Source organism: Lactuca virosa, chromosome 9 (assembly GCF_052849685.1).
Source record: "Lactuca virosa cultivar CGN04683 chromosome 9, Lactuca_virosa_CGN04683_v6, whole genome shotgun sequence".
NCBI classification, from domain to species: Eukaryota; Viridiplantae; Streptophyta; class Magnoliopsida; order Asterales; family Asteraceae; genus Lactuca; species Lactuca virosa.
The window spans coordinates 45,414,849-45,441,337 of NC_136434.1; the positions used below are offsets into that span (position 1 = coordinate 45,414,849).

The 26,489-nt window shown below is 37.3% G+C and overlaps 1 long non-coding RNA gene across 5 annotated transcripts; it reads left to right on the forward strand.

Moving 5' to 3' along the window:
• Positions 1-24,282: 24,282 nt before the first annotated feature.
• LOC145138336 (uncharacterized) lies at positions 24,283-26,083 on the forward strand. Of its 5 annotated transcripts, XR_013721449.1 has the most exons (4): positions 24,283-24,665; positions 25,224-25,273; positions 25,585-25,653; positions 25,906-26,083. It is a non-coding gene; the product is annotated as an uncharacterized LOC145138336 (long non-coding RNA). The 5 variants fall into 5 exon arrangements; XR_013721448.1 differs by having other exon boundaries at positions 24,283-25,273; XR_013721450.1 differs by having other exon boundaries at positions 24,799-25,273; positions 25,585-26,083.
• The last annotated feature ends 406 nt before the right edge of the window (positions 26,084-26,489 follow it).

Here is a 26,489-nt window from a genome sequence, read left to right on the forward strand (position 1 = left end):
CCACGAACTCGTAATGACCATAACAAGTCATGAAGGCCGTCTTCTGCACATCCTCATCCCTAACCCTCATCTGGTGGTACCCTGATGGCAAATCAATTTTGGAGAACCAAGATGCACCCTAGAGTTGATCAAACAAGTCATCAATCCTCCGGAGTGGGTAACGGTTCTTCACTATTAGCTTATTCAACTCCCAGTAATCAATGCACATTTTGTGCGAACCGTCCTTCTTTTTCACAAATAAGATCGGTGGTCCCCACAGAGAACTGCTCGGACGAATAAAACCCTTGTCTAGCAGCTCCTGTATCTGCGTAGAAAACTCCTGCATCTCTGGTGGCGCCAAACGATACATCGCCTTGGCTATAGGAGCTGCGCCAGGTACCAAATCAATCTGAAACTCAACCTGTCTCTCGGGAGGCACTCCAGGCAAATCTTATGGAAAAACCTCAGGAAAACCCCTCACAATGGGTACCCTGCTCAACTATGTCGTGGCCTCAACCCGTGTCTCAACAAAATAAGCTAGAAACCCGGAACAACCCTGCTGCAAATATCTCTTGGCCCTCGTAGCTTAACAGAGAGCTGGCCAAAGCGAAGTTCTCTCGCCAATATTAACCATTTCTCCCCCACTTGGGGTTCGAACTCTCACCAACTGCCGCTCACAATCAATCACGACCCCACTGGGGCCTAATGTAACACTCGTAGATTCGGGCTAGTCAATTAAGATATAATAAGCAATAAAATGATTTTTTTATAGAAGATTATCTAGGATAAATAATCTTAACCAAAGTAATAGTTAGGGTTAACAATTGTAACCTATTTGACGTAATAAAGAAGAATTATTTGAATATTATATGTTTCATGATTATTATAATATAATAAAATACAAAAAATCAGTCAAATCGACCGTAAATCGTAAAAATAAGTGCGCCAGAACATATATATATTATTATATATTTAGGAAGTACACATCGCCCCGATCCCGAAAATATAAATTTCTTTGAAATCCGAATACGTATGAATTAGATATAATTTTTATAAGATATAAAAGTCAATACGAGAGAGTTATGATTTTAGCTAATGCGACCAAAAAAAAATCGTAGTACTCTTTAAAATAGGAATTTTGAGAAAAAAAATGCCAAAAACGGAGTCTATACGAGAGAGTTATGATTTTAGCAAAATTATTTAATTTTATAAAAATATGGACAAAAATATAAATTCAAAATTAGTCGACGGAGTCTAAACGAAAGTTGTAGATCTCGTCGATAGCTACACGTGGATATAAAGAACGTCAAAAACGGAGTTCGTATGAACGAGTTATAAATTTTAATAGCACATTTATTTATATATATAGTGTGTGTATATATATATATATCATTAGAAAGGTATCAACGATGCGGTCGTTATAAGACTAGTGTTGAGTACTTTTGACATTAGTTTAGTACAAATATCATTAAATCTATTTAAAATAGTATTATAAAGGGGTGTTTAGTCATTTAAGTAAATATAAAGGGTGATTTTTGAAAATTCAATTACTATAAATAAGAGCCTCTAGGCTCTCATATTTCTTGCACTATTATCTTGATTAAGAGTCTTTCTCTTCTTATCCCCCAAGCATTTCGGTCCCTCGTGATTCGACTTCTCTTTCTGTAGTTTTTAGTATAGTAAGGTGAGCGCTGAAGCGTTGCAAGAATCTTTCTCAGAAAGATTCAGCAACGAAGTTCTGCCCCTGCAGAGCCCGACTCCTACCTAAGTAAGTTATGCTACCCTACTTTAAATCTAGCTTATAATATCGTTATTATGAACCTATAAATAAAATTTATCAGTGATTCAAAGTCGTTATACTGATTGATCTATTTACGGGGATGATGTCTAGGCTGTGATTTAGTGAGGTGTTTAAAGTGGGATTTCCGAACAGTATACTTCGTATACCAAATGGACCCTACCTCCGATATGATCCTACCTGGTTGTTCCTTACTTGATAGATAATGAAGTAGACTTTGAGGTAATGATGAATCTAGACTAATAATTAGTCGCAATAAAGATTAGACTAAAACTTAGCGATAATAATGTTAGGTTTCGTCGAAGGAAAATAGAATCGTTAGAAGCGAAGCGCTGCCCGAGTTTGGAATCATCACTTTAACAAGTGAGTGCATAGTTACTTTCATCTTACACATAGATATGAAGTATTTTATATAAATTATGTGCTATGTGTGCATATTATCTATATACTTGCTATCTATGCTGGATGAACGATTTTATACATGTTTTAAATGATTTAAACTGTATATGTATTTTATATCTACAAAATATGTTGGGTAAAACATGGGTAGATGAATGATGAGGGATGAAAGCTGATATAGAGGAACATTGGCAGTATGGACATAGTGCCCTATAGGTGAACATTGGCAGCAATGGACCTAGTACCCTATAGATGAGCATTGGCAGCTTTGCCACAACCTGTAGATGTTTTTGATCTACGATGTACTCTAAACATCCTAGCAGCTGCGCTCTAAGGATAGTATCGGCAGCTGCACCTAATAGAGAACATCGTAACCCTGGCAGCTGCGCCTAATAGAGAATGTCACAATTCTGGCAGTTGCGCCTAAATGATAATATTGGCAGCTGTGCTTAATAGATAATATTGACAGCTGTGTCATTGGCAACGATGGACTCCGTGCCTACTCCTTAAGACAATCCTTAGGACTGAATGAGTGAATGATAAATGATTCTTAGGGTAGATCCTTAAGAAATAAAGAAGATAATGGGGATGGGTAATTGGGTTGATTGTTTAATGATTAAACATAATTATATTATTGTGGGTTGAAAACCCTATGTACTCACCAGGTTTCCCAACCTGACCACTCAGTTTATTTGTATCACAGGTATATATATAAAGCTACACAACACCGAGAGATTAAAGAGATGTAGATCACTAGTGTAAATTAATGTAAGTTCTGTTTATGCTTATGTTTGTGTATTGACGATGACATCCCAAAGTTTTAAAATGAATAAAATACATTTGTTCGGAAATGATTTGATAACATATTTATCATGTTTTTCTGGGAACAAATTCCGCAACACTTTTCATTAAAAGGTTACTGTGATTTTAAAATAAGCATAAATAAAATTTTTAAAATGACCGTGAATTTGGGGATGTCACAGTTGGTATCAGAGCATTAGTTTAAGCGAACTAGGAATTTTAGGATAATTTCTAGACTTAAACTTAGAATGTTAAGCGATGATTGTGAGACGAGTGTCTGCTATATTTAGGATGTATGCCTAAATAGACACGAGCACTAGCTTATTTTAGGAAAGATGCCTAAAATGATTTTATATGCTAAATGATTTATGTTATAGCTATAAAGATGCCGTATGTGCTATTATTTGATCGGATCTGGAAATTTTATGTGTTCAGATTTCTAAACGTTTAACTACGGTATTAGAACTGGCATGTAACTTTTCGGAGTGATAAGGAGATTTATACGTATGTCGTAAATAAAATCTTTCCTATCTTAATTCTCGTCGTTACACACCAAACGTCTGATTTGCTGTGTAGATCGAAATGGCAAGAACCCGAAGCGGAGTTGGCAACGCGAATGTAAACAGGAATCTGCAGCCTCAACCCCAAGTGATTGAGCAAGTACCTGTAGTAGCAGCTGCACCTGAGCCAATCATGATGGCATGAGTGCAAGCAATGATCCAGATGATGTTGGATCGTCAAATGGAGGAAACAAGGCGGTTACTTCAACAGAATCGGGATGAACCTACGATGCCTGTTGAACAGCCCGAATTGAATGATGGACAGTCAGAAGAAGGGAACTACAGTAGGACCGTTGGTCAAGCTGAACGACCAATGGTTAGAAGGAATAACCAAGGTGGAGGAAATGACGGACGTGGATGCAAATACAAGGATTTCATGACATCCAAACCACCGTGTCTTTCTGGAAGCCCAACACCATTGGAAGTTATAGACTGGATCTCCGAGATGGAGACAATGTTTGAGAGTTACGACTGTAGCAACAGACAAAAGACCGCTCTCGCGGTTCCCCTGTTAAAGTCTGGAGTACTGAGCTGGTGGAAGCTACTAGCTGATATGATGCCCAAGGGTGAAGCAAGCAAGATGTCTTGAGAAGATTTCCTGGTGCAACTAAAAATGCAGTACTGCTCTGACCAGGATCTTTTGGAGATCAACAATGAGTTCCAAAACCTGAAGAAGGGAAGGATGAGTGTCACCAAGTATGCTGCAAGTTTTATGGAGAAGATGAAGCTTGTTCCTTACCTAGTTCCAACTAAACTCTCCAAGGTCAACAAGTTTGCCAATGGATTACCAGCAGACCTTGGTCCAATGGTTAAACAAGCAACCACTTTGAAAGTCGCTATCTGGGCAGCCAGGAATTTTGAGACCCAGATAAGGGAAAGAGGTCTGGAGAGAGCTGAAGTTGGCGAGAAGAGGAAGTTTGAAGGATCTTCAAATTCCAACAAGGAGAGCAAATTTCAAAGTCTGGAGGAGGAGGAGGAGGAGGCGAAGCACGATGGTGCGATAAGTTCAAGAAGAAACACTTGGGAACATATGGCGAAGAGGTGACATGTTTCAAGTGTGGAAAGTCTGAGCATTATGCCAATGAGTGCACATTCAACAAGAAGTTATGTTTCAGATGTAACAAAGGACATATTTCTAGAGGCTGCCCGAAGAAAAATGAAGCAGCAAGGCCAAATGCACCGCCAAAGCCAAGGGCATTCCACATGATCCTTGACGAAGCAGATAACAACGCAAGGAATCAGAAGTGAGGACTTTATATCCCAAGATCAAGATATGAAGTAGCCATGCAGATAGTATCCGGTGGTGTAGCCTATTAGAGGCATAATATAGGTTAAACTTGAACATCTGTGTAATCGTTTCAAGAAGTAATATAAACCTTGGTTTTGTTACCTGGTGTGTTAAGTTGTTATGTGATTTTCTTGTATGGTGAATTGGAAAACTGCCAGACAATACTTGGGACGAGTATGAGTAGGTGTGAATGGTAGTAGAGGCCTATACTACCAGAAGCACATGACTCACACTTAGATCAGGGAAAATCACAATGTTACCAAGGCACTAGTAACTGATTATGTTTTGTTCATGTCTGTCGTTACGATCGTTTTAGTAATGACTAAGAAGATGGTTGTTAATCCGACCCTAGTGGTCATATCAAATCGAGTCCGACTAAAAATGAATATGTTACGTGGTTCAAAGTCCCAAGATCGATGTACCATCTGACTAAAGTCAGAAAATTGAAGTGAAAGATAATCGAAGCGTTCAAAAGAAATATCACAACCGTTGTTAAGGTAAGAAGCTTGTAGCTAGAAGTACTACATGCTAGAATGTGATTATATCACGTTAGAACATGAAGGAATGTATATTCCGTTCTGGAATTTGACTCTAAAAGACTTGAGTCGAAGCGTTGCATCATACGACGAGATCTCATTAGAACATGTCCCATCGGTCTGTTACGGTAATCGAAGTAAAGAACTTATCTTAATTTAAGTATGTTTAAGAAAGAGCGGGAGTCTCCAATAAGGACTGAGTTTGTAACTCGAAGGTTAAGATTGAAAGTCCAACATAGGATAAAGAGCGGGTGCAAGATTGCGCACCGCCAACAGTTAAGGAGTCCTACAGTTCGATACTCATTTGAAAGGACATAAGAGTTACGATTACCACCTAGGATGGAAAGGAAATGAACGGAGTCATTATACATGCCCTGTTTTTTTTTTATGATTCTGGGACGTAATCATCCTAAGGGGGAGATAATTGTAACACCCGCAGATTCGGGCTAGTCAATTAAGATATAGTAAGCGTTAAATATGATTTTTTTATAAAAGATTATATAGGATAAATAATCTTAACAAAAGTAATAGTTAGGGTTAACAATTGTAACCTATTTGACGTAATAAAGAAAAATTATTTGAATATTATATGTTTCATGATTATTATAAAATAATAAAATATGAAAAATCAGTCGAATCGACCGTAAATCGTAAAAATAAATGCGCCAAAACATATATATATATATATATATATATATATATATATATATATATATATATATATATATATTATATTTAGGAAGTACACGTCGTCCCAATCCCGAATATATAAATTTCGTCGAAATCCGAATCCGTATGAATTAGATATTATTTTTATAAGATATAAAAGTCAGCCGCGCACAACGAATGTATAACGTAAAAAGCTACGAAGAAAATGGTTGACTTTTAGCTAATGCGACCAAAAATAAAATTGTAGTACTCCTTAAAATAGGAATTTTGAGAAAAAGAATGCCAAAATCGGAGTCCGTACGAGACAATTATGATTTTAGCAAAATTATTTAATTTTATAAAAATGTAGACAAAATATAAATTCAAAATTAGCCGACGGAGTCTAAACGAACGTTGTAGATCTCGTCGATAGCTACGCGTGGATATAAAGAACGTCAAAAACGGAGTTCGTATGAACGAGTTATAATTTTTAATAGCACATTTACGTATTAAAATAAAGTGTAAATCATATATACGTATACATATATATACATATGTATATATCATTAGAAAGGTATCGACGATGTGGTCGTTATAAGACTAGTGTTGAGTACTTTTGACATTAGTTTAGTACAAATATCATTAAATCTATTTCAAATAGTATTATAAAGAGGTGATTAGTCATTTAAGTAAATATAGAGGGTGGTTTTTGAAAATTCAATTACTATAAATAAAAGTCTCTAGGCTCTCATATTTCTTGCACCATTCTCTTGATTCAAGAGTCTTTCTCTTCTTATCCCCCGAGCATTCCGGTCCCTCGTGATTCGACTTCTCTTTCTGTAGTTTTTAGTATAGTAAGGTGAGCACTGAAGCGTTGCAAGAATCTTTCTCAGAAAGATTCAGCAACGAAGTTCTGCCCCTGCAGAGCCCGACTCCTACCTAAGTAAGTTATGCTACCCTACTTTAAATCTAGCTTATAATATCGTTATTATGAACCTATAAATAAAATTTATCAGTGATTCAAAGTCGTTATACTGATTGATCTATTTACGGGGATGATGTCTAGGCTGTGATTTAGTGAGGTGTTTAAAGTGGGATTTCCGAACAGTATACTTCGTATACCAAATGGACCCTACCTCCGATATGATCCTACCTGGTTGTTCCTTACTTGATAGATAATGAAGTAGACTTTGAGGTAATGATGAATCTAGACTAATGATTAGTCGCAATAAAGATTAGACTAAAACTTAGCGATAATAATGTTAGGTTTCGTCGAAGGAAAATAGAATCGTTAGAAGCGAAGCGCTGCCCGAGTTTGGAATCATCACTTTAACAAGTGAGTGCATAGTTACTTTCATCTTACACATAGATATGAAGTATTTTATATAAATTACGTGCTATGTGTGCATATTATCTATATACTTGCTATCTATGCTGGATGAACGATTTTATACATGTTTTAAATGATTTAAATTGTATATGTATTTTATATCTACAAAATATGTTGGGTAAACATGGGTAGATGAATGATGAGGGATGAAAGCTGATATAGAGGAACATTGGCAGTATGGACATAGTGCCCTATAGGTGAACATTGGCAGCAATGGACCTAGTACCCTATAGATGAGCATTGGCAGCTTTGCCACAACCTGTAGATGTTTTTGATCTACGATGTACTCTAAACATCCTAGCAGTTGCGCTCTAAGGATAGTATCGGCAGCTGCGCCTAATAGAGAACATCGTAACCCTGGCAGCTGCGCCTAATAGAGAATGTCACAATTCTGGCAGTTGCGCCTAAATGATAATATTGGCAGCTGTGCTTAATAGATAATATTGACAGCTGTGTCATTGGCAACGATGGACTCCGTGCCTACTCCTTAAGACAATCCTTAGGACTGAATGAGTGAATGATAAATGATTCTTAGGGTAGATCCTTAAGAAATAAAGAAGATAATGGGGATGGGTAATTGGGTTGATTGTTTAATGATTAAACATAATTATATTATTGTGGGTTGAAAACCCTATGTACTCACCAGGTTTCCCAACCTGACCACTCAGTTTATTTGTATCACAGGTATATATATAAAGCTACACAACACCGAGAGATTAAAGAGGTGTAGATCACTAGTGTAAATTAATGTAAGTTCTGTTTATGCTTATGTTTGTGTATTGACGATGACATCCCAAAGTTTTAAAATGAATAAAATACATTTGTTCGGAAATGATTTGATAACATATTTATCATCTTTTTTTGGGAACAAATTCCGCAACACTTTTCATTAAAAGGTTGCTCTGATTTTAAAATAAGCATAAATAAATTTTTTCAAATGACCGTGAATTTGGGGATGTCACACCTAACCAATCCATCCTGATGATAACCTTTGATCCTCGCTGTAACATCCCGATTTCTAGGTATGATATTTATTCTTTAAAGAGGCAAGTTTCCCTTGGAACTCGTCGAGTTGATGGCCTTAACTCGACGTGTTGGAAAGTTTTGGGTCGCGCATCTTTTTGGACCAACTCGACGAGTGGTGAGGTAAACTTGACAAGTTGGCGGCTGGATAAGAAACCCTAAATTTTAGGGTTTGCACCCTATATAACCTCCTTAAGTCTTTGAGGTTGATCTTTTATCAGCCTCCAAACCCTATTATCGGCTTTGTGAACCCTAATCTTCATTCCTTCTCATATTGTGAGTTAGTGTGGCATTCTGGAGCAAAAGAGGGAGAAGATTGAGAGAAAGAGAAAAGGATTTAGCAAGCTAAGCTCACATCTTCAGTTTGGCACTCTTTTAGACCATTGTAAGTATTCAAGATACGATTTTTATCTCTCTATGTAGCTAGATCTTGAGTTTGGTCCCTTTTCCTCCTTATTCTTGGATGTTTCCATGGATGGACTTCATAAAGTTTGCAACTTTATGAATCTCCAGGTCAAGATGGTCTTATAGTGGGTTAGATCTGGTCTTTTGGCAAGCCTTGATGCCATGCATGGAGTTTAGGTCATGGTTCCCCTTTTTTGACCTATTTTGGGTTCAATACATGCATTGGACATGCATGTCTATAAAGCACCCACCTTTGGGACGTTTTTGAGACTAGAATCTCTTCTAGAAAGGTTAGGTTCCAGATCTCATGGGTTTTGTGCTTAATGGTTAAGCCTTTTAGTTTTCAAGCCTTGTGGGAAGGTTTTAGGGCATTTGGAGTAGCCCCAAAAGGATAAAGTTGGAAACTTTCTCCTTTAAGACACATTTGGAGTTCAAATTTGAGCCTTAGAGTCCCTGGAATCGAAGAATCATCCGAATGTGTTAATCTGGGGAAAACTCGGCGAGTTGGCTAGGGTTTTCCCCGAATTTCTGAGTACTATAGAACTCGACGAGTTCAAGAGGTGCACTCGACGATTTGGGTCAACATGGACTGTTGACCCTGGCCGTTGACTTTGACTGTGACTATGGTTGACCAAGTTGGACTTTTGAGGGTATTTTGGGTATTTCGAGATTTTGATGAGTTGGTCATGATGGTTGTAGGCATTGAGTCGGGAGCTGAGATTCGGAGTCAGACCTTATCAGTTCTGCACTACTTGAGAGGTGAGTTTTTCCCTCACTGTACAGATGGGTCAAAGGCACCAATGCCGGCCCCGTTGGATTGTTATCCTGATTATCGTATGATTTAGTATTGTAGTGATCTGTTAGATATGAATCCTGGTAGATAGGATGATGTTATGCTTATCGATCTGTATGATCTGTGCTTGTCTGTGGATTGATTATATGTTTATGAGTTATGTATATGTCGACATGTGTGTATGGTTGGGTTGAGGCGGTCCTGCTTTGTGTTGAAGGCCAATAGACCCAGGGCGACCCTGATAAACTGAAGGCCTGCAAGGTGGACCAGTCAGGCCGAAGGCCCGAAGAACGGTCCAGACAGGCTGGAGGCCCGGTATGGCGGTCCAGACATGCTGAAGGTTTTGTATGCGTGTTGTTGTGTGATAGTTATGATTTGTATTGTGGTGGTATTTTGGGGAAGACTCACTAAGCTTTGGGCTTACAGTTTTGATTATGTTCCAGGTACCTCAGATGATCGCGAGAAGGTGAAGGCTTGATCGTGCACCTCCTCGTGTTTTGTGTTATGATTTCTGGGAAAACTCTGATGTGAAACTTATTTTGAAAACAAATTGTAATGAATGATGTTTTTGTGGTTATTTAAAAAGTTAAAAAAAATTCAAGAATTTTTCGAATGTTACACTCGCAAGGGAATCGAAACCAAATCAATAGAGAACCTCTCGCTAAACATGATCAGGACACACCCACGGAAAACCATCAAAGAACTCATGGTACGCTCATCCGCAATCTCCACCTCCAGAGGCGAATCCAAAGTCCCTGGAGCGTCTCGAAACTTGTTGTTGAGCGTGAGAGATACGAAGGATCGGGTAGCCCCCAAATAAAACAGAACATGAGCAAACATCCCATTGACCAAAAAGGTCCTTATACAAGAGCATAATCAATGTAAGCATAAACAAGGAAAGCAATAAAAGATACGGGTAGAACACATACCAGCCACTACATCCGGTGTTGCATTAGCCTCATCAGTGGTCAACTTAAAAGCCATGATCTTCACCACAGGGGCTTCCGCCTAGCCCTGGTGGCCATCAGTAATCCTCAAAGTGGTTGGCGTAGGCACCACCACTGCTCCTCTAGCCAATCCTAGACAATCGGCCTTTTTATGGCCAGTCTGATTGCAATGAAAGCAAATTAGAGCCCTCTTGGGGGCAATCCCTGCTCACGTGACTCGACTGGTCTCCGGTAAAACATCATGGACCTGCTGTCAAATCCGCTTTCCTTAATGGGAAGTTGGTTGAAGATGTTTACATGAGTCATCTAGAGGGTTTTGTGGATGCAAAGTACCCCAATAGAGTGTGTAAGCTTGAGAAATCAATCTATGGATTGAAACAAGCTTCTCGTAGATGGAATCTTTGTTTTGACAAGAAAATTAAAGAGTTTGGCTTCTCTAGAAGTGATAGTGGGAGTATAGTAACCATCCTGGTATTGTAGGTTGATGACATACTTCTTATAAGGAACGAAATTCCAACCTTGTAAGAAGTTAAGTCTTGGCTTGGAAAGTGTTTCACTATGAAGGATCTGGGAGAGGCTGCCTATATTCTAGGGATAAGGATTTTGAGAAACATGAGCAAAAGACTAATTGGACTTAGTCAAAGTATGTATTTGTCTAAAGTGTTAAACGTTTTAGCATGGAGAATTCCAAACAAGGAGAGTTATCTATCCGGAGTAATACCAAACTGAGTAAGACTCAGAGTCCGAGTACTGATGCAGAGATAGCAGAAATGAGTCGTGTTCCATATGCTTCCGTTATTGGATCGATCATGTATGCTATGACATGTACTCTCCCTGATGTGGCTTTTGCTTTGAGCATGGTTAGTCGGTATCAGGGAAATACGGGTAGAGCTCATTGGATAGCAGTCAAGAATATTCTTAAGTATCTGCGAAGAACTAAGGACTGAGGTCCTTGTGCTTGGTGGAAGTGATGACTTGAGAGTAACTGGGTACAGTGACACTAGTTTTCAGACAGACAGAGACAACTTCGATTCTCAATCTGTGTAACACCCAAAAATTTCGAATCAATTTAAACTTTCAAAACATGTCAAGTTCATCAAAACATTACAACTTTGTTTTCAAAATACATTTTTATCAGAGTATTCCCAGAAACATAAACATAATAGGAGGAGCTGTACGATCATGCCTTCGCCTTGCCGCGATCCCCTGATGCACCTGAAACAATAAACTGAAACTGTAAGCCCGAGAGCTTAGTGAGTTACCCCCAAAATACCGATACACATACAATCCACATAACCATGTCACACCATGACATATCATAACAAACGGAACAGAACAACATGCAATGGGTCCACAACTTTACAAGCTAGATTACCCCTGAGTCCTCAGTACGAGTCTGGAATGCCTACCGGGCCCTCAACTCGTATCTGGAATACCATCGAACCCTCAGTACGAGTCTGGAATGCCTACCGGGCCCTCAGCTCGTATCTAGAATGCTCCCGAGTCCTCAGTATGAGTCTGGAATGCCTACCGGGCCCTCAGCTCATATCTGGAATACCCTAGGGTTTGTTGGCTACCGCACGGAGCAGTACAACCTCAACCCATCCCACATAACATATCAACATGTAACAGATAATGCACATACAGGTAATCAATCAGTATCACAGGTAGTCCTACAGACCTACCCTCTAGCATATCAAACTAGCATGCATAACCAACTTATACTCATCATAATACAACTACTAGAATATCATATCCAATGGGCCGGCCTTGGTGCCTTAGACCCCTTAGTATAGTGAGGATAACTCACCTCGCAAATGTCGACCCGGAAGATAAAACCCAACTCTCGAATTACTTGGCACAGGCTCCACCACCTAATACCATAGCACAATATACTCATAAGTCCTTAACCCTATAAGGTATTCCATAACTCACTAGTCAACCCCTGCTCAAAGTCAAAGTCCTCAGTCAAGGTCAACAGTCCATGTTGACCTTACTCGCCGAGTACCCTCGGCTACTCGTCGAGTTCCTTGAAACACTATCCCACTCGCCGAGTCATCGAGGTGACTCGTCGAGTTTCTCCGATTCTCGACCAAACTCTAAGGCCACCCGTCGAGTTTTCCTTTTTGCACACGACGAACACACACACACATTCATAACTTGGGGAAAACTCATCCGACTCGTCGAGTTGTTCTTCAACTCGCCGAGTCTTATGGTGATCTTCATCGGACTCGCCGAGTTGTTCATCCAACTCGTCGAGTCCACGGCCATCTTCATGTGACTCGTCGAGTCAACCTTACGACTCGCCGAGTCCATTCAGTCCTTTTTCCATACAGACTTGTTTTGAGCCATGCAGCGGCTCCAAATCACAGATCCAAGCTTCTAGGGCATGCTTATCACGTAAAGTTGCAAACTTTACGTGCATGCATGGCTATAAGGGCTCTAAATGCCTATTTTAAGTTCTTAATGGAACTTCATGCTCAAGAGGGACCTTAATCATGACCAAAACTGAAACTTTATGCTTATAGAATCCAAGGAGGGTCCAGATCTGAAGTTACAACCTCAGATCTAGCCCATAGCTAATCTTTCAAACTTAATATCTCACCAAAAACCCTAAAACTCAACCAATAGAAGAGATTCACAAAGAAAAGGCAATTTGGTTACCTCCAGAAGATGATAAATGAGATAAGAGTTGATTCCCGCACTCTACTTGCTCCAATCTCCTTCTCCTCTAAGCCTTCTGTTGGATTAATGTCTAAGTCCATAACTATAATTGGTAAGACTTGACCCGACCCGGCATGGTCCATTTGGGTTGCATGGCATCATGCATTTGGATAGACTATAATGAGAGAAATAACACTTAAGGTTGGTTAATATATTATAAGTTCTAATATATTAATAAGGTTATTTAATTAGTATTGATCAAGAATTAATTTGGAATTAATTAAGTGATCAAAAGGAGACTAATTAAATATATGGGTTGATTGTGTAAATCATTCATTCTTATATATGTGGGCTTGTGATCCAAGATTCCTTATGTTGGACTAAGTCCATGGGGTGACCCATGGATACTCCATGGAGGTTAAAATCCATGGAGCATAAGGAATGGGTAAACTTATGAGTTACATGGTGTAACCCTAATAGCCACCATATAAAAGAATCCCATGGCTCAAGAAATCGTGCACTAATGTGTGAATATGAGGGCTAGACGATTTCAAGGAGTATTCCATTTCTCTCAAGTCATTCCATGTGCATTTGGTGTTGTGTGAACCATTTGAGGTGTCACACTTGGGGCACTAGGCACTCAAGCTTCATGGAGACAAGCTACATCAAACAAAGGTATGTATTATATCCATTTGATTACCCAAGTATCAAGTATTGTATGCTAGATAGGGTAATACCTTGGAAAGTTCATAATTGCATGTATAATAGAGAAAACATAGATCCAAGGTATTTAGGGTTGCATGTACACTTAGGAGTGTTAGAATGCTCATAACCCAACAGTGGTATCAGAGCCAGGTTTTGTTTTCTTGTTATACTTGCAAAATTAGCTGAAAAATCGAATTGTATTAGTTTAAAAGTTATGCTAATTACTTGAAAAAAAATTGATGTGAATTATCTTTGTTCATATGAGTTTATTAGATTAATAGAAAAGTTAATTGATTATGTGTTTTCAATCCATTTTAATCTAAGAGTTGATTCTAAAATGTGTTTTTGTAACTTGTCCTCAAGTTATATGAAAAGTCACATAAGTTTCATAAAACTCATAAAAAGTTGGCAATGGTTACAAAAATGAAGAGTCTTGTCCTCATTAAATGGTTTTATGACTCCATAACTTGTCCTCAAGTTATGGAGGTTCAAGAGTCACTTCATTAAATGATAAAATGTGTAACCTTAATTAGTTCCATAAGTTACAAAAATAAAGAAAAGTTACATTCTTTTATTAGTTTAAAGTCTTCCATAACTTGTCCTCAAGTTATGGAACTTGAAGAGTTTTTTTTTTTTAATTAAAACTACTTTAAACACATAAGTTATGAAATTAATTAGTTTTGAATATTTTCAAAACTTGCCCTCAAGTTTTGGAATTTGTAAAGTTTTCCCCATGAATACTTTAATTCCAAGTTAGCCCTTAGAATTTTAAAAGTTAAAATTCAACCCTTATACTTTATAGTATTATAAGATAATAATAAATATATGTATAAGAGCAAGTCAGTCTTACCGTTAGTAGGCCTCATTCACAAAGCCGGTCTATAAGGGGGGTATAAGGTTACTGCCTATAAAATGGCAGTTTAATGGGTATCCACTCTCACCCACCGCTTCCTTGACTGGTGGAGGGTCGTTAGCCGAACGGGTAGGACAAGGACTATAATTCTCCCTTCATTAAAAGTATTAATGATAAATACTAAGTAACTAAATTTTTTATAAATTCCCAATCTTAGTTACTTAGGAAAATGTGAATAAGGTGCTAATCCATGAAATTACACTTTGCACTTTGCTTAAATCAGTTAGTGGAGCGTGTGTGGTTAACCAGCACACTAGCTTGATTTAACAAGGTAGGCAAAGGGTAACTTAATGTTTATCATAGTATCGGTGGAGCGTGTGTGGTTAACCGGCACATCGATTGGGGGGTAAATATTAAGGGTACCAAGTATATTTGCATGGTTATTCACACCTTGTTTTGTGATCCTCGGCATCCCAGTCACAAAACCTGAAGGGCACACTCGAGATTGAAACATGCCATTGAAAAGTTCAATGAATCTCAAAAGAATCTAAGAGTTTCAAAACCAATTAAAACCTAATAATACATTTTGTTTATCTTGGTGGAAATTGGTGAATCGTCATTCACCTACCTTCAAATATTTTATAGCTTGGATTACGGCATCCCTCTTCCAAGTTAGAAAATAGTTTGTTGGGTCCTAGCCTTAATATATCATATTGGGTGTTATATTAAGGACTTAAATCAACTTTACGTGAATTTCTCCCATTGTTGATGTCTGGTTTAGACAACAATGATCTTCCCAAACCAAGCTTTCCTAATGAATATGACTTCCCGAGTTTGGCTCATGGAAGTCATACTTCTCTTCCTCCACCTCCTCCAATTATTCTCCCTAACCCACAAGTTCAAGGTCACTCAAGCCCTAATGGCAAGCAAGGTCTATGTGTGATCACATCTTAGAGATGAAGTCACATATTGACAAGCCGGGAGAGTTGGGTGTCAAAGTCTTGAGAAAGTTGGATGTTCAATCACTTTCTAAGTCACATAGTGAGTTCCTTTGGGACTACTATGAAACAGACTATGACATGAACCTTAATGATCATATCTATTTGCTTGGTGCTACTGAATCAGCAATGATTTGGAGGACCAGTAAAGCAAATTTGATTAGAAGATCAACTTCCCAAACTTCTATGGACTTTGAAAATGGTAACATTGGATATCCAGAAAATCTTTCGCTTCCCAATGGAAAGGGATTGGCCATAGTCAACTCGGTTGACCAAATGGTAAAGAGAAAGGCAAGTCTGTGATATTCCAGTACACCATTCCCAAAGAGTCCATATGTTTCTCTTTCCAAAGGAAGGGGCATTGATTGCGAAGCTGCCTATTTACCTTAAAGATCATAAGGTTGATCAATTCAAGAAGTTTGACTCTTCTTCAGGTAAAAGTCCATTATCTAACTCTGTTAAGTTTCTATTATGAGATTCTCATTACATGATGTGACTGGGTCACACGTTGATGCTTTAAGAATCAAAGAAAAGTGAAGAAACTTAAAGGAAGTACATGCTGATTCTGATCACGAAGATGGATTTCGATCGTATGGTTTGGTGATCAGAATTTTTGAAGTTGTTACTTAGGAGTTATGATATATTGCTTAGGAATAGATAACAACAAGTTTTTCATATGCATTTGCATTGTAAGGATAAGTTTTTCCGGAAGTTTTAAAATAAAAAAAAAACAGTTTTGATTTATTTATTTTAAGTATCCTTACAATGGCATTTGTGAAAAATTGTTGTTTACATGTTTCCATTGATAGCAATATTGGAAAATGGATTTGATTCTTTCATTTGTGGTAGCGTCATAATTTACCAAATAAGGAAAGATTCTCATTCCCAAGGCTTCAGTTGGATAGAAACTTGGAATCATGCAAGTTGAATAGTATGATGAATGAGAACTTTCAAGCATTGGAAAATTAAGACTTGTTCACATGGATGTGTGAGTCAAGTTAAGGACTAAAGGGATCGAGTACACATTCTTGTGCACTGGTCAAGTCCACCACAAAGCTCGTTAAGACTATTCGTCATGATTTACTAAATTTTAGTAAATATGGTTATACTTACAAGTTTAAGTATAATTCTGAAACATTGGAAAAGTCTCAATGTATGGCAGAACGAATGGGAAGAATCAAATTAGGCAGAAAGATAAAAGTTTCTCAAATCTGAAAAGATGGGAGAGTACTTTAGTATCATGTTTGTGATCATCTTAATGATTTAGAAATCATATCACAATTAGTCCTCTAAAGGTCATCTTAGTGCATTCTTATGACTAAGAAGAGGAGTCATGAATTGTTGAAATGGTTAGATCAGGAAGATGAGTCATACTTCGTTCCAAAACAATTCTTAGAGTCATACTCCAAGATTGTAACTTGAGTGACATATCTTAAAGAAAGGTTTAAAACAGTTGTCAAATGTAAGAGTAAAAGTGTCCTACTCTTGTACATTTGAAATTGGTAAGTTGTGATGTTTTGGATAAAACAAAGACCAACTAAGGCCAATTGTGTGAAGTGTTTGTCTTGATAAAGAATCCGCACTATCTCTTGAATATTTGGCAAGATAGTCTTATATGTCAAGAGGACAGTGGGAGTCTTAAAGATCCTAAAAAGAATTTCAAGAACTAATCAAGAATAAAACCTAAGGTTCTTCACTAGCACACAACTTGAGGTTTATAACCTATCGTGTTGACATATTCTGTGCCCATTCCAGTTAAAGTTGGCTTTGCATAGGATTCTGAAAATTCTCAATTGGTTGCATAACAACTTGGAAGCAATGGCAGGCCCTGTACTGCCAGGTGGCAAGAAGTTAAGATTGCATAAGTTCAGTCCATATGAGTTTGGATTTGTCATTATCCTTGTCTTGTGACTATGGTTTTGACGATTCACATGGATAAGAACACATACACCATAAAATCTAAGGGTCATAAGGTTTCTCTCTGATTCATGAAAATGATGGTGAGGAAACACTTCCACCAAGTAGATTTGAAGCAGATGGCAAAAGGTCTAAACAATTGAGACTATGATTACGGCATCCCTTTTCATAGTTCTGAAATTGTTTAGACACACATGCATGCTATCTAAGGAAAGGTGTATGATTTTGATAAAGTTTTATCAAAGCATCTCGTATCAGAAATCTGAACTTTGGTAAGAAAGTCAATAAAATATTGATTTCTAGAAGTCCAGCTGATTTCTGAGTACATGTCAAAGCTAGTGGGAGCATAAGTGTTATGCTAATAATCATCATGTTAGTGGGAGCATGATAATTATTGTTAGTGTTGCAAGTTAGCAATGTTAATTATAGAAAACAAAAGTTTCAATTCGTGAGGCTGCAGGGATTGAAAAAGTTGTTTTGCTATAATTAAGGGAGAGGATATACTTCATTTCAGTTCTAAAGGCTTAGATTGAGACCTTAATCATCTTTAGTCAAGAATATATATATGAATTTCATGTTGGATTGGTTCAACTTAAGGAAATTCTATATATTGCGTTCTCAAAATTCGATTATGATTACGGCATCCCTCTTCATAGTCAAATTTTGAAAACATGGCAAATAAAAATATTGTAGCAAAAGACTGGTCTAGAATCATGTCTTTATGTGAGACATCATGAATCGTGTACCATTTGCTTTGGGTACAGGATCGATTGCATGTGCTATAATATTTGTCATTTCTAAATTTTTCCAAATGCCCAGAGGCATTAAGAAGGGAAAAGGTATAGAATTGGATATGACTAAAATGATTAAGCAATTGTCGAGGACAATCTGAGGCTTACCAAAGATTGGTTGCTCAGGGACAGTTGGAAGTATAGTGCTAATTTTTGAAGGACCATATTGACATATTCTGAAAAGAGACATCTCTTGTTCAGAAGTGATAGTCAAAATGAGAATATGGAGTTGTCTCCATAGGTGGAAGTTATCTGTGTAAGATTAGAAAACTTAATGCAAGAAGCATGTCCAAAGCAATGTACTTTGAATATGAGACTTAGTTTCCATGGAGTTGATCTCCATTGGAATACCTTATAATGACTGTTGACAAGTCTTTGTGACTTTGTACATATTCATTACAGGAGGGTCAGTGCATATAAGTTTAAAATCTAAACAGATTTCGATAAATGATAGGAATTTGAAATTCTCACATTTTTCGATAAGGATTTGGGAGTGTGAAATTAGAATCATTGAAATTATGTTCAATTGGTTTATTTCACAAAGTAAGGATCATAGACAAACATAAAGTGCATACTTGGTGTATGGCAAAGCTATTGTTTAAGAAAAACATAGTGTACATGCTTGGTGCGTGAGACAACTAGTGTTTTTAATTCAAGTATAAAGTTGATAAAACCGAAACAATGAATAATGAGTAATCAGTATGGTGATAAATAAAAGTGTTTATTTATATTCATAGGGTTTGATACCATATTTGATTCATTTATTCTTGTGTTTCACTTTGCATGTTTTGACTTCCAGAATAACTAAGTCGCTCTTCCTGAATGATTAAGTTATTCAAACCATCCACAGTCGGTCATATGTTGGAAGTAGATATGAATCAACACTGTCATGGGTTGGTTTGTAGAGGTCCAAGTTGGTGGACAAAGTGGTGCTACAACACTCATGAGTGCTCATAAGTTCTGAGTATTGGATTCAACCCACGCTCATTTGAATCACTTCATGGATTTTATCACGAGTGATCATGAGATGATAATATCTTATATTCTTCAAACCTAGAGATATGAGTTGTTACTATGAGTTGGTTGTACATTGATTGCACGAAAACGCATTCGGTAACTCGATGTTATAAAACGTGTCTTTGTGTATGATTCAACAAGTAGTAGAACAAGCCATATGAGTCGAAGTTTATCCATTCCTTTTACCTTCGGGATAAAAGCGATATCTGTGGGCCCCTCGATGATTTAAATATGATACATGTGAGTGCTTGGCCAAGCCAGGACTGATTTGATTTGTTCAATCAGTCAGTCATCATGAATCGGAAATCGGGAAACAACAAATGGACAGAGAGAATGATTGATAATCCATGTCTCAGTCCATATGATATCTAGAATGGAGGAATATATGATCCCTTATCTAATGGACAAGTCATTGACAAAGGTCAGAGTTCATCGACAAGGTCAGAGTTCGACAGAAGCTTTTGAGAGCTACGATTGCTGATCGGTTCCTGAAGTCATACGCAATAATAGTTTTAGACTTATCCAAGTGGGAGACTGTTGGATTAATGTCTAAGTCCATAACTATAATTGGTAAGACTTGACCCGACCCGACATGGTCCATTTGAGTTGCATGGCATCATGCATTTGGATAGACTATAATGAGAGAAATAACACTTAAGGTTGGTTAATATATTATAAGTTCTAATATATTAATAAGGTTATTTAATTAGTATTGATCAAGAATTAATTTGGAATTAATTAAGTGATCAAAATGAGACTAATTAAATATATGGGTTGATTGTGTAAATCATTCATTCTTATATATGTGGGCTTGTGATCCAAGATTCCTTATGTTGGACTAAGTCCATGGGGTGACCCATGGATACTCCATGGAGGTTTAAATCCATGGAGCATAAGGAATGGGTAAAGTTATGAGTTACATGGTGTAACCCTAATAGCCACCATATAAAAGAATCCCATGGCTCAAGAAATCGTGCACTAATGTGTGAATATGAGGGCTAGACGATTTCAAGGAGTATTCCATTTCTCTCAAGTCATTCCATGTGCATTTGGTGTTGTGTGAACCATTTGAGGTGTCACACTTGGGGCACTAGGCACTCAAGCTTCATGGAGACAAGCTACATCAAACAAAGGTATGTATTCTATCCATTTGATTACCCAAGTATCAAGTATTGTATGCTAGATAGGGTAATACCTTGGAAAGTTCATAATTGCATGTATAACAGAGAAAACATAGATCCAAGGTATTTAAGGTTGCATGTACACTTAGGAGTGTTAGAATGCTCATAACCCAACACCTTCTCCCTCCAAGGATCCTCTCTTCAAGCTTCAAACACACAATGGGCACACACACACGTATTAGGGTTTTAAGGGGCTCTCAAAGACTGCAAAGAGGCCATAGGAGGCTTATCATTCCTTAAATAGGGTGCAAAACCCCGAGATTTAGGGTTTCATCTGCCAGCTCCTACTCGTCGAGTCCCTTAGTGGACTCGTCAAGTAGGTCACTAAACACGCGTTCCAACCCCGATGCTACTCGACGAGTAGGGCAACCAACTCGTCGAGTAGGACATTAAACCAATTAACCTTTTATTTAAATCCATACCTGGAATCGGGGCGTTACAATCTGGTTGGGTGTTTATCCTTAATGGAGGATCAGTAACTTGGAAAAGTTTCAAGCACGAGATGGTGGCTGATTCTACATGTGAATCAGAATACATAGCGTCAAGTGAAGCATCGAAGGATGATATATGGTTGAAGAACTTCATCGGAGACCTTGGAGTTGTGCCAGCCATAAAAGAGCCAATGGAGATTTTCTGTGATAATGAAGGAGCGGTTGCCTTGACAAAGGAACCGAGAGATCATGGCAGATCAAGACATATCGACAGAAAATACCATTTTAGCAGACATATAGTAGAAGAAGGACACCTCGTCGTAAAGAGGGTTTGATCAGAAGAGAATTTTGTAGATCCCCTCACAAAGGGTCTAAGTAGGATTAAGCACGTTCAGCATGCAATGAGCATTGGTCTGAAGGATGATATTAATTTTAGTAGTTAGATAGATATTTAGAAACTTGTAACATAATAAATGTAATTGACATTTGATGATTAAGTAATGGAGAATTATTTATGAGTATTGTTTACTATCTTTTGTCAATTGTTTATTATTGTGTTTCATTTCGCATGTTTTACTTCCAGAATAATTCGATTATTCAAATATCCACAGTTGATCATACTTTTGGAAGTAAGTAGTGAATTAAGACTATCATGAATCGGACTATAGATTGTCTAAAGGTTTAGACATAGCAATAGTTTGCTACATTATTCATGAGTACTTTTGAAATGGAAGATTTAAGTATTGGATTAACCCACGCTCAAGAATTACTTCATGGAATTTATCACGAGTAATTCTAAGACGATAATATCTTATAATATTTAAACAGAGATATATGAGTCGTTGTTTACAAGTTGGTTGTGCATTGATAATGCGTAAACACATCAGTAACTTGATGTTATAAAACGTATTGTTGTGCGTGATTTGATGAGTAAAAACTACAAGCATATAAGTCAAATTTTTGTATGTTCCTTTTGCCAGAATGGGAAAAGCGATATCTTGGGCCCCTCGATGATTTTGTGTTGACTTATGTGACGGGCCCGGCCAGGACTAAATTGATGTGTTCAATTGTAGTTCTTTGTCATTACAAATCAGAAATCCGGAAGCAAACTATTGGACAATGAGAATGATTATGTTCCATGTCATTTGTCCAGATGATATCTTGTAGAATGGAGGATTATATGATCACTTATCTTAGGACACGTAACTGACTGAGTCAGAGTTTGTCAGCGGCTTTAAGAGATACAATTTGCTAATCAGTTTTTTGAAGTTATACTGGCAACTATAGTTATTAGACTTATCCAAGTGAGAGACTCTTGGATTAGGTGTATAAGCCAATAACTATAATTAGTATATACTTTAATTGATAGTACCACAGTCCTTTTGGGTTGCCCTCATAACTAGCAACTAGACAGGATGGCTTTTGGAGAGAAGTTAAATTTATATATTGAATAATAAATTGAGATAATTGATTTATTAATGTATTATGAAAATAATATATTAATTAGAAATCATATTATTTAATTAATAATTAATCAGAAATTAATTGGAATTAATTTTAGGATTAATTGAATTAATTAAAAGTGCAAGGGCTGTTTGACAATTTATTGATAGTTGAGGAAAGAGGCTCTAGAACCTCCCTAGAAGAGGTTGGATGAAAAATTCTAGGAAGGCCCTAGAATTTTCGTCCAAGGGATCTTGGATGGGGATTCTTGGCTGCCTGGTCCTTAAGCTAAGGAATTAGGGTTTCCTCCTAAAACCCTAGCTTTGGCTCTAAGCTACCTCACCTATATAAAGAGCCTTACCCCTTCACATTTTCGGCCACCTAGAAACCCTAGAAGGATAGCCGAAAATCTCAAAATCCCTCCTCATCTCTTCTCTCTCATCCTCTTGCTTAGTTTGGGTGTGATCTACTAGAGGCGTGACACTTGTGACGCTTGCTCTCAAGGTTCAAGAAGACTTGGATTTTCATTGTTATTGCTACATAACAATCAAAGGTATGTTTACGAACCCTAGTTATGTTTTTCGAAAATAATATAGATCTCCTACGGTTTTCCATTTGATGTTCAAAAGTTGTATGTTTAATTATAGAAAACATAGATCAAGAATTAGGGTTGCATGCACACATAGGATTTTGCTTGTTATGCTCAAAACACATCAGTTATCGGTATGTATCTTTACCATATCTTTTACTGCTTTCCTTGTTTATGTGTATGTCTTATCTGATCACAAAAGGGACGTTCTTAGTCAATGGTATGATTGCTCATGTCCTATTTGATTCGGGGGGGCTACCCGATCTTTTGTGTCTCTTGTTCTTATCAAGAAGTTTAGCGATGCTCCAGGGACTCTATATTATCCTTTGGAGGTGGAGATCGCCGATGATAGTTCATTCAGTGCTTCGAGGGTTCATCGGGGATGTGTTTTAAATATGTTGAACAAGAGATATTCTATTGATTTGGTGTCGATACCTATGCGAGGGTCGAAGATCATCGTGAGTATGGATTGGTTAGGCCCCAATGGGACTATGATTGATTGTGAGCATCAGCTGGCGAGGTTTCGAACACCAAGTGCGGGAGAACTGGTTATCCGCGGCAAGGGTGCTCATCGTGGACCAGCAGTCTGTGCAGCTGCGATGGCTAGGAGGTATATTTAGCAGGGATGTTCCGGGTTCCTTTGCTTATGTGATGGATACACGAAAGGAGGGGAAGAGCGTGGTGGACAACATGCCCATTGCTCGGGATTTCCCTGATATATTTCCCGAGGATTTGTCGGGAGTGCCTCTTGAGAGGCAGGTTGAGTTTCGCAATGATCTGATTTCGGGCTTGACACCGATAGCCAAGGTGCCCTGTCATTTAGCACCTCCGGAGATGCAGGAGTTGTCTGCATAGCTGTAGGAGTTGTTAGAGTTGTACAAGTTGACAGTGAAGAACCTATATCCGCTTCCGAGGATAGATCACTACAAATAAAATTACATTTAGTGGCACAACTTTTTAGTGACATATTTTGTTTTGTGCCGCTATATATACTTTTTAGTGGCACTTATATTTTTGTGCCATTATATAAGTGAAAATTCTAATTTTTATGTGCCACTCGTAATTCCCACCTCAGTTAAAAACATTCCGCTCTTTTTTTGATTTCACATTCCGCTCTTTTTTTCGATGAAATCAAATGGGCACAAAGGAATAGAGAAAATAGCACTCCTCCTTTCATCCTCACTAGATCAACGCCCCTTCTCCGAACCACCGCTCCTTCTCTCCTCCTCCCAATTATCACCGGAGCACCAATGTCCATCCTACTCACTAATACCAGTGGAACACAACCTTCTTCTTCTACGGAACAAACAAAAACCTCCAATATTCTCCCTAATACCAAGTCTTTGTCTTCTAACATATTAGATCTGATGTATGATAGATTTCATAGGTTAATCGGGTATGTATGACACATCATATCGGATCTATGGCATATCGAATCAGATTTACGGCATATTGGAGTGAATGTAGGGTTTCTGTTATTCCCCCATGACGAACACAAACGTTAATCAGGTATGCACTCTTCAACCTTTTCGCTATCCTTCAACCACTAGACCATTTCCTTTCTAGATTCTTATTGACGGGAGTTTTTTTGATTTATCTTCTTCCTCTTGGTCGCCTATATGATCCCGTTATTTGCCTCAAGTCAAATTAGAAGGATATTCCCATACCCCCAAATTTAATGGTTCTATTCAATCTGGGTTCTCCTTTCTTTCGGTCATACCTGTATCCCTCCCTGCAATTTCCAATATATATTATATATGTACTTATATAAAAAAATATCATACAATAGGATTTTCTATGTGTTCTTCCTGTAGCTTCCAAATGGTGGCTTTAATAACTATACAAGGTGGAAGAATACTTTCTTATTAAACTGTTATAGACAATGTCAAGTGGTACAGCTGAATGATTATCTTCATTATGGTGGAAATGTTAAATATTTGTTATTATGCCTAAGTTTTGATACATGAGCAATGGCAGTGAGTTTTTGTTATCTCTGAGAAGCTTCTTGGCTGCGATGTTAACTACACCATAAGTATAGTTTCATGTTCACTATCAATGCAATTGCAGATATATGTTAGCTTGGAGGAGATCATGTGTTATGGAGAAAAGTTTTGAAGGTATTTTTAATCTCTTTCTAATTATATCTTGTAATGATGTATTTCATTTAATAGCTATCCTGTATGGTTTGGTAATCAAGTTGAACTGGCATCCCACTTACCTTCTTATTAATATTTTTGCATAAAAATGTTCATATAATGTTTTGATCGACTGAAAGACAATTTGAAGTATCGTATCTTGGACTTGACCAAGCTTTTTAAACAGTTAGAGGTTTTAGGTCCATGACTTATAACCATATTATAATTTCTCATTTTTTGAATTTATGCAATACATGTTCTTGATTATAATTGTCATATTTGTGCATGTTTAGGTTGGTAGGAAAGCCATAACCTGACAAACTCAAGAACTAGATGCAATGTGAAAGAAAACTGCACAAAAGGTAATCATGAATGGCTTTTATTCTGTGTCAAAATTGCATTATTAACAAGTATAGGAGTTAGACATCTGGTTGGTGACAAAGGTGAGAACATTTCCTAGTAATATTGTAGTGACCCTAACAAAGTATTTCCCTCTTACTGTGTTACATACATGGTGGTAATAAACACATTTTTATTTAAAGTTTTTTGTATAGTTATTGCATACACTTATCACAATCTTATTATTGAAACCACTTTTTTTTGGCAATTTCTAGAATGATTGAGCGATCAAGTGAATGAAGCAAGTGTGGGCCTTAACATGGGTTCATTGTTGAACACATGTTCGTGCCTTATTCTGTATCCCTACTCGTATGCTTGTTTTAATTCGTATTTTATTATGAGCTATAATCTTGTGATAAGATTCTATTATTTATAATATTTTTAAATTGTATATGGGTCTTTTATGGACACTTGAAGGGTCTGCTTATACTTAGTGGGGGTTATAGAAACACTGACTAAGGTTAATGATTTCCTTTGGAGTGGAAATACACATCATAGTAATTTAAATATATCTAATTTAATTTTGACGTGATTGTAAAGTTATATTAACTATATTAATGCATTATAAAGAGATGGAAATTCTGTTAGAAATTGATTAATTTTCTTTGTTTGGTTTAGCTGTGATAGCCCACAATTAGTTAGTCTAGAATTCCAAACCTCTTTGATAATAATTTTTACATGATTTGTAATATATTCTCTCCATGCTCTTTTAAACTAGATCTTTTAACCTTAATTTAAACTTATGATTTGATTAAATCTAAAATTTAATGAATTTTTTTTAACCTTTGTTGGAAATAAC